Here is a 9,635-nt window from a genome sequence, read left to right as displayed (position 1 = left end):
GGTCGAACTGTTGATGCAAAACAAGTTCAACCTCATACTTGTTCAAAATGTAAATTCAAGTGTGGACAAAACTTTACAGAAGAGCAGAGGCAGAGTATATTTACGTGTTATTATGGTTTGGGGAATTATGAGCGCCAGAGGCAGTTCATTTGTGAAATGGTGGAGAGAAAAGAGCCATCCAGAAAAGGCAAATGCAAGAAAAAAGTATCCCAAAAGTTCCACCTGGTGAATGAAGAAAAGAAAGTGCGTGTGTGCAGAGATTTCTTTTTGAAAACACTGGACATAGGGAGAAAGACTGTGGATTACTCTTTACAAAGAAAAACACATGGAACTTACGGTAGAAAAGATATGCGAGGGACAAGCTCTTCTGCAAACAAATTAGACCAAAGCCTTGTTGATTCTGTGAAGCGACACATAGAATCATTTCCCAAAATGGAGTCGCATTACGCAAGGAAACAATCTACAAAGGAATATCTTTCCCTCGAGTTAAATATAAAGAAAATGTGGCAGCTTTACAAAACAGAATGTGAGAAGAAAGACATTCCATATGTTACGCTATCAATGTACCGCACAATATTTTGTGAATGTTATAACCTTTCCTTCTACAAGCCCAAGAAAGACCAATGTTCTTTATGCACACTGTACATGCGAAAACGAGAAGCAGGATCACTGGATGAAACACTACAGAAACAATATGACGAGCATCAGATCAAGAAAGAACAAGCAAGGAAGGAAAAGGAAAGCGACAAACTAAGGTCAAAAACTGACAAAAGTGTATATGTAGCTACATTTGATTTACAGGCCGTTCTGTCAACTCCCTGTACTTTAGTAAGTGAGCTATACTATTCAAGGAAGTTGTGCTGTTACAACCTAACAATCTACTCACTCGGCGACAAGAACGTAGTTTGTCATGTGTGGGATGAAAGTCAGGCTAAAAGAGGTTCATGTGAAATTGCTACTTGTTTAATGAAGAACACACTGTCGGTTTGTAAAACAAGCACTGTAAAAGAAATTGTGTACTTTTCGGACTCTTGTGGCGGGCAAAACAGGAATCAGTATGTTACAGCGTCACTGTTGTACACTTTGTCACAAGCGCCGCAACTGGAAAGAATAAGCCACAAATTCCTTGTGTCTGGACATTCACAGATGGAGTGTGACAGTGTCCATTCTACCATTGAAGGAGCAAAGAAGATAACACCAGTGTACGTACCGTCTCAGTGGTGTACACTTATTTCAATGGCTAGAAAAACACAACCTTATATCACAGTGCCTTTGAAATATAACCATGTAGTTGATTTCAAGGACTTTGTTTCCAAACATTGTAAAAATCTCAAAACAACCACTGATGGTCAAAAAGTCAATTGGCTGCAGGTGAAATGGATACAAGTGAGAAGAGAAAGCCCCAAATCCGTCTTTGTGAACTATTCGTTTGACACAAGTGCATTTTTGGAGATTCAGGTTCAGAAAGCAACGAGGGTGAAAGGCAGAGACTCAAAATGGCCAGAAAATGAAAAAGACTTGAACTTCTGCTACAGTGAAAAGCTTCCAATATCAATTCTAAAAAAGAATGATTTGGTGAACTTGTGTAAGAAAGACATTATCCCGGAAGAATTTCACAGTTATTTCAGTTCCCTGCCAACTGACAGAAAACAGAAGGACTATGTACCATTGGATTCCGAGGAGGAGGACACGGATTAATTCTTAAACTCTGTAACAGTAGTCGAATGAACTCAAAATGAGAAAAGATGCTTATAGTTTACATTTAAGCAACAGGAATGTTTGATATTTGCTTATTATTATGCATAGTTTATTAATTTTCTTTTTAACGGTATTACAAATGGTACCTTTTTACTTTGTTTATGATAGATATTTCATTTATTAAGTCGTGCAAAAAGGTACCAAGTGATCAAATGGTACCTTTTTGCATTTTAAAATTCTAAAAAAGCTATCGTGCAAAAAGGGACCATGAACAAAATCAATAAAATATCAATAACTATTGGACATTTTGACTTCATTTTTTCTTAAAATCTAATTGGGTATACAACAAGTTTAACAAAGTATGTGTGATAATTTGATCATCAAAAGCTGATTTTATATGCAGGTTCAAACCTTTAAAGCCGTTTTTCTCAAAACTTGCAAAATGTCACTTGGTACCTTTTTGCTCTAATGGGACGAAATGTTCAGTGTGCCAATATAGTGCAAAAAGAAGCTTAAAAACATGGATTATCTTCAAATGTAGCAATACTTGTCTCCATAAACCTTTTCGTTGTGTTGTGTCCATTATCTGCACTCAGCCTTTTGGATATTGGATTTGGAATTCTATGAAAATGAGTTGGCTTGGGGTACCTTGTTTGTGTGAAAAACAACCCTCTACTTTTCAAGTAGCAATTGTTTCAATTTACAATATTTCTATTTTAACAGAAAACTGAACCTCCGACTGTCAGTGAAACAGTTGAGGTTGTTGGAGTTGACCTTGGTGAGGATGGGACTGTAAAGCTCCTGCTTGCTGATGACAGTCTGTTATCTGTCTCGGCGGAGTTCCAAACCTTACAGATGTTGAGACATGAAAACGCTGGAAGGGAGCGTTTCATTGAAAGTAGAGCTAAAGGGCTCGGAGGTAGTGACAATTGCTGAAGTGTAGTCAAACTAGTCACTACTGTTGTTTTTTTAAATTGTGGATCGCATTTAACAGATTTAATTATATGGTACAGATATTTTTTCTGGCATTTGTTTCTTGATTTTGTATATAATTAAAAGCGCTAAGTGCTGACCAAGGGCAATGAAATATGGCCGTTTTGACTTGTAATAAATAATAGTGTGGTGTTTAAACCTTTAATTCCACTTCCATTTTCCCGTTTTTCCAACTTCGAAAAGCAGTTTGCTAAGATTACATAATTAAATCCAGAGCATCTACCTTAAATATTTGAAAAAAATAAGGTGTGTTGTTCTCAAATGAAAGATAGATGTTTCATTGACTGGTTTATATTTGCTTTGCTGTATTGTATTCAGTTTAGCTTAGTAATTTCATTTTGTTGTGATAGGTCCGTTTCCCCTGTTTCTGTGTATCGATCTTTCGTTACTAGTTTTTGGCCGTCAAATGTTTACTATGTTACTTGCACATTTTCTAATCATGACCCCATGTTGCCTACCCCTTAACAAGAAAGTCAGAGTGAATGAATGTCAGAAACAGCTCATGTTTTTATTTGTAATTGTTTATTCTATATAAAGAACAGCTGTTATAAATCAATGATATCAAATTGAAATTGGAACCACTGGAACCAGTCTGTTACTAATACTAATATGTTACTTTGTATAGATATATTTTTATTGCATGATTTTTTCAATATTTGTAATCATATTCTATTATTATTCTTTTGCTAACTTCAGGACATCTTCGTATAAACTTCATATTGAACATTGACATTAATTTTGTGTGTACAACTTACAATGAATAAATCTAACTATCGAAACCCAGCTAGTGCTTATCAATGCAATACCAGCAAGATTATATGTATGTAATGTGTATAATGCACCCGTCAATTGTAACCACGCCCCCCCCCCCGGTCCGGGAAATAGCGGGGACTTTGACTTTCGGTCCAGGCAAGCCCGTGCAAAGTCCCCGCCTTGCAGGGACGTACTGCTTGTGAAACCCCCGCCAAATACACACGCACCCAAAGGACTCTAGGTAAGGCCCATTCCCCGCTATATTTGGTTGAAGACAAAACCGATGCATTCAGCTGGCACTGCTGGGCCACCTGGAAGTTGTTACAATTGACTGGTGCATAACATCTCATGTGAATAGCTAGTACAGCTAATTTGAGTTGTAATTGCCAAAGCTGTAGTTTTTGTATGACAACGCTGACAGCTAAATAACATTTATGGTACATAAAAGTATTTATGTAGCTTGCTAGGCCATTTCATTATTGGTTTGGCAATTTTACCGTTTCGTGGTACCGACAAGCATTTATGTGCGTCGAGGTCTTACTGCCAGACTTCGCCTGGCTTGATGACCAATTAGCTGGTAGGATGGATACCACGTGAAGTTAACAAACCAATGATTCTCTATCGCCATTATCCTTTGTCTTCAGCGAAAATGCTTTGCGTGAAACGCTAAAAAATCAATTTTCGTATATACGTGCTCAGTGTTCTGCCAAGGACGCGCCCTTGCGCCATTGGCGCAGAAAAAATCGGGATGGCGCAAAGAAATACCTGTAGATGGGCCGATCGGCGCGCCTGTTCTTTGAAAAGCCGTTTTGACTTAATCAAATTTTCGAAAAGCCGTGACTTAATCGATATCTTTTTCAGAAGTTTTACAGCACAGCGTTCATTCGATAAAACAACGATTTTCATTGGTCCGATACGTTAACTATCCAATCGCGAGGGGTAGTGTATTTGTTTTACTAAATTGTAAATTATTGTGGTTTCTTCTGAAGAAACATTATAAAGATACATTCCTAAACCTTCTGACCCTTGCTGAACTAGCTCTGTCTGCACCAGTACACACAGAAGACTGTGAAAGGGGTTTAAGTGCCCAAAACTTAGTAAAAACCTCACAGAGGAATAGGCTATCACCAGAGGTTGTGGATGCTTGCTTGTCATAAAATTAGAGGGGGAGATATTTTAACAAATTCAATTTCAATGAGGCCTTGGTGCATTGGAGGAATGCAAAACAGAGGAAAATGTTCCTGGGTGCGGAGGGTTATAAAGCATAACAACACATTGACATGTGAAACTGATTATTCACATATAACATTGTGTCTCATTTGTGGTTCTGTCCAATATTTGAGAATACTGATGTCATGTGGATGTTACACCATGTATATAATGGGTAAATAAAACACTTTCATTTACAAGTTTTCATTTTTCCCCTGGCAAAAGTCATGGCCCTTCACTTTTGAAAATGGCCCCTAATTTTCATGACTGCTGGGCCATAATTCGGCCCCATCTTTTTCAATCCTTGGCAGAACACTGCGTGCTTAATTCTGTGTATATCGTGTAAATTTTTATACGAAAGAAGGACTTATTAAATTCTTTCATTGTTTCTATTAAATTTGTGTGTGAGTACGTACAACTTTATTGTTAAAATTGATGTAAAAGTGCAAAATCCTCGGAGATCATCGTGTATTGATCACGCACTCATCTTTCGGCCGGGAAATAAAGATGGCAGAAAAGGAAGATACAAATTTTTGGACATTCATATGTTTATCGCCTAAAACGATTTATACTATGCATCAAGGGTACAGTTTGAATTTCAATCTACAAGATTCGTCGCATATCCATTACACAGGATACCCAGGTGCTACAGTATCGGATTTGTTTAGCAGACTGCAGGATATTCGTGATTTTAAACCAGACATTGTGGTTTTATTGGTAGGAACGACGACCTATATCACCCTTCGATCTCTCCTGACGACGTCGCCACTAACATTATGCAGGCTCTGCATTTTGAGTGTCAAGTGAACAACATTATCTATTGTGCGACCCTCCACAGAACTGACTCATTGATTCCAACTTGTTATCCTGTGGATTTAGAGTGGTTCAACCACCGTGTAGACAAGTCCAACATCATCGTTTCCCGGCACTGTTTTAAAGCCAGCCACCTCCGGTTTTGGCGGCCAAAAGGTTTTTGGAGTGACGTGGCCAAGAGGGGGCGCTTTCTCCGATATGGTGTTCATCTCGCTGATGACGGGCACAGAAAATTATACAACAATATTCGTGCTGCTATTGTGGCTGAAAAGAATGCACAGTGATGCAACACAATTCAGTTAAGTTGCTCTTGTAGGGGGAACCCAATTTGCCCATATTGTTTTTGTTTGTTCATACCTTGCCCATTATGGATACCAATACAGGTATATTGTAAGATTACAGTTTATAAGCTGGTTATCTGTTATTACGCAATCCAGCGGTATCTTTGTGACTTACCTGGTTTTCCGATTCTTAATTGGAAATATTAATGGCCAGATATTCAGTTAACATTTTACCTGATATCTTGTTTATTTTCCGTGTTCAGGTGGAATACGATATATAGTACATCCTCTGCGTATTCGCAGATATTTATTGTTCCCCTGTCTCAGGGTGATATGGATATTGGCACAGTGTCACTGCAAGTTACTTTCCCACGTGATAGTGGTGATATCATTTTCCGTGTTTCACAGTGATTAAATGTCCACATCATGGTGGCTATGTATTTCATAAACCAAAATTTCCCGTGTTTCACAGAGTTCCCTTCCTATGTTTTTAGAGCATTATGCCCTTTTCCCGTGTTGTCACAGTGATTTTCCACGTTTAGGTGGCTATCTCTTCCTGTGGTTTCACATTGATGTTTTTTTTTCCCACATCTGTGGTGATGTCAGCCTGTGTTCTCACAGAGGCTTAATTGCGCGGGCGCATCGGCGCCCGGCGCATATATTGATTGTTTTAGAAGTGTCCCTGGTGCAATGGGCTTGCGCATGCGGCGTTTTCATTTTTTTGATCGCGCATGCGCCGTTTCTTACCGTCCGCTCTCGGATAATTCCGAAGCAGTTCGCCATTAGACTGGTTCCTGTTCGATTTTGCAATAGAAGATTGGTAATCTTCTAATATGTGAAGCTTTGAAAATATAAGGCAAATTAAAACCAGACATTTTTTTAAATAACTCTTTAGAGAAAAAATATCATAAATGCACAGTTGTTGAGAAAACTTCTCTTTTTTATTTAAATATTTTTACATAAAAGAATAAACCACGATTGCGCAGAATGTATCTTACAATAATCTTAGAAAATCGGTGAACCAGTCTATTATCTGATTACTCGGTTATGACACGTACGGGTCAGATGCAAGCGTCCAGTAGACTAGGGATATCGAGGTCAACACGCTGGCGGTTGGGGAAAGGTATTTTCATTTTCTTTTTATGTACATTTGTAATGAACTGAAAAACTATTGTTATTTCATATTTATCATTTTAAAAGCAGGTTTCGTGTCTTTCCATTTAAACAGTAGCACGTTTTTTTTGCGGTATTCCTACTTTCATTTTGGACAACATTTGAAGGCTTTTCCAAATTGCGTCATTAAAACCAGGAATGATAGCCGTCCAATGAAAACGATTCTTGCATTTCAGACATAGGCGAGTGTGCTGTCAAGGTCAAAATTGCGAGAGGGTGATTCGAAGTGAAATACCGCAACAAAAACGTTTGATTTGGACATTAACGCGTCTAACTGAATGAGTCACAATGGTAGGGATGCTATTTCAAGCCCTTCTTAGTAATGCATGCGCAAAGTTTGCATGTCAGTCTGTATGTAACGAGTTTATGGTGATTTGTTCGTAGTCATTAAATTTTTGCATCGTTTTCATTATGCACCAGTTATTATTTTAGACTAATGCATCAGTCAATTGAAACCACGCCCCCCACCCCCCGGTCAGGGGAATAGCGAGGACCCTGACCATAGGTCCAGCCAACCTTGGCTAAAATCCCGTCCTGCGAGGATGAACAGATGGTTTAATCTCGCCAAATACCCCCGCACCCCAGGGGCCCTAGGTAAGGCCCATTCCCTGCTATATTTAAAGCGAAGACATAACCATCCCATTCACCTGGCAATGCAGGGCCACCTGAAAGTTAAAAACATGGTCCATTTCCCCGGCTATCCCCGGACCTTGGGGGTGGTGGTTACAATTGACTGGTGCATTAGTTTAAAATAATAAACATGTTTTACGGGAGTCTGTCTCAATAAAATGTATATTTATATTTATCATCCTACATTCCAATTTCTACCACAAGAGTTGTAAATATTGAACAGATAGGGCTTCATTTTCAAGATGAAAACTGCAAAAAATGGCCACCAACAATAATGGGCCAGGACTGAGGAGTTCCAAGAAATGAGTATTCTTCAGCCTACAAATATCAGTGCTGCCCCGCTGCCCAAAACCAGGTTTGTTCTCTTTCTTAGTTTCCTGTTTACTTTATGGTTTCAGAACAATAGCCAGCATTCATATTAAAAATGAAATCCCAAACCTTCTGCATTTTGTGATGTTATGTAACACAACTAAAGCTAGGCAAATCTTTTGCTAAGTTTTTAACTGCAACTTTAAATAACATTGCTTTTGGTATTAACATTCAACCTTTAATAAAACAAAAACATATGGATGTTTCAATGCATTTCAATAAATAATTGAATGTATTTACAATTATTCACAATTTCATATAAAGTTTTAAAAAAATTAACTCTACAAGCTTACATTATTTCACAATATAATCTTTTTTTAGACATCATTTTGATATTTATTTCGCACAAAATACATGACCTATAAACAAGCCTTCCTAAAAATTAATAACATTTTTTCACTTTTTCTAACAAAATTGCTTAACTCAATAGCTGAATAAAGTAATGAAATCATTACTTGTATATAAATACTTAATCTTAATTATTATTCTGCAATCCATGCATCAATGTTTGATTTGTATAACCTGATTCAGAATTGACATCAAATTGCAAATTACCTGTCAATTCACATTTCGAATAAAGCTTATGAAATCAACCTTGAAACCTAACAAATTCACCTCAGTTTAATGTTTAGAGTTATTTTATTTCTCATGTTTCATGTTATCAGGTCTTCAGTGCTACATTCACTTATCATGATATCATAACAAACTCCTTTCATATCTTTTTAGAGCAACAAGCAACTTGTGGCAACAAGTAAATGGACCTTGACAAATGTCCTCTATGTTAAAGCCAGTCCCTACACAAGTGGCCTACTTTTGCACAGCTGAGGTTGTTATCAAACGCAGCAGTAGGTATGAAATGCGGAAACTGTTCCAACTTGATCTTCAACAGTTGAGTTACTCCTCATCACAATACCTGAACTGAAAACAATCGGTGACGATCCTGCACTTCACTTCTACCTCACAGTGCTTTTCCCTATAAACACTAGAGGAAAGTTTGAAAATGAAAAACTTGTCATTGCAAGTGTGAAAGGACCAAATTTATTCTTAACGAAACAACCTGCCTCAATGCTTTAGCTGACACTACATCAAGTCAACACAAGGCAATTTGTTTTTCTCGCAACCTGAGCGGTATGTTGAATCTGATCAAAATTGTACACAACCACTGGTCAAGAATATAGAAATACAAGTTGTATGATCAGTAACCTAAAATATTCTTGAATATTTGAACATAATAAAAGAGTATTTGTTAAAGTTATACATATTGTGTGTAGTGTAGGTAAGATCAATGTCAAGGTTATTTTGGCTAAAAAAGAAAAGAAAAATGAGTCTTGATTCATAACATCGATGAAATAGCAAGCCTTAAGTATTTTCGATAAAGTGATACATATATTTTGTGGTGATGTCATAACCTTGTTTCACTGTCTTTGAAGAAAAAACACATGTTATAAATATATTATCACATTTGTGTTTTTTTAGCTCGACTATCTTAAGAATAAGGTGGGCTATACTATTCGCTCTGGTGTCGGTGTCTGGTTCAAGTTTTAGGGCAAGTTGGGATTTTCACTTATAAGTCCAATACCCTTCATTCAATTGACTTAATACCTCACACAGTTGTTCAGGGCCATCATATAATGGGAATAGATAACTCCTTTATACAAGTTATGGCCCCTGATTGACTATCAAACTTAGGTTAAAGTTTTAGGGCAGGTTGGGATA

The sequence above is a fragment of the Mya arenaria genome, chromosome 2 (genome assembly GCF_026914265.1).
Source record: "Mya arenaria isolate MELC-2E11 chromosome 2, ASM2691426v1".
Classification (NCBI taxonomy): Eukaryota; Metazoa; Mollusca; class Bivalvia; order Myida; family Myidae; genus Mya; species Mya arenaria.
This window is presented reverse-complemented; position numbering follows the sequence as displayed.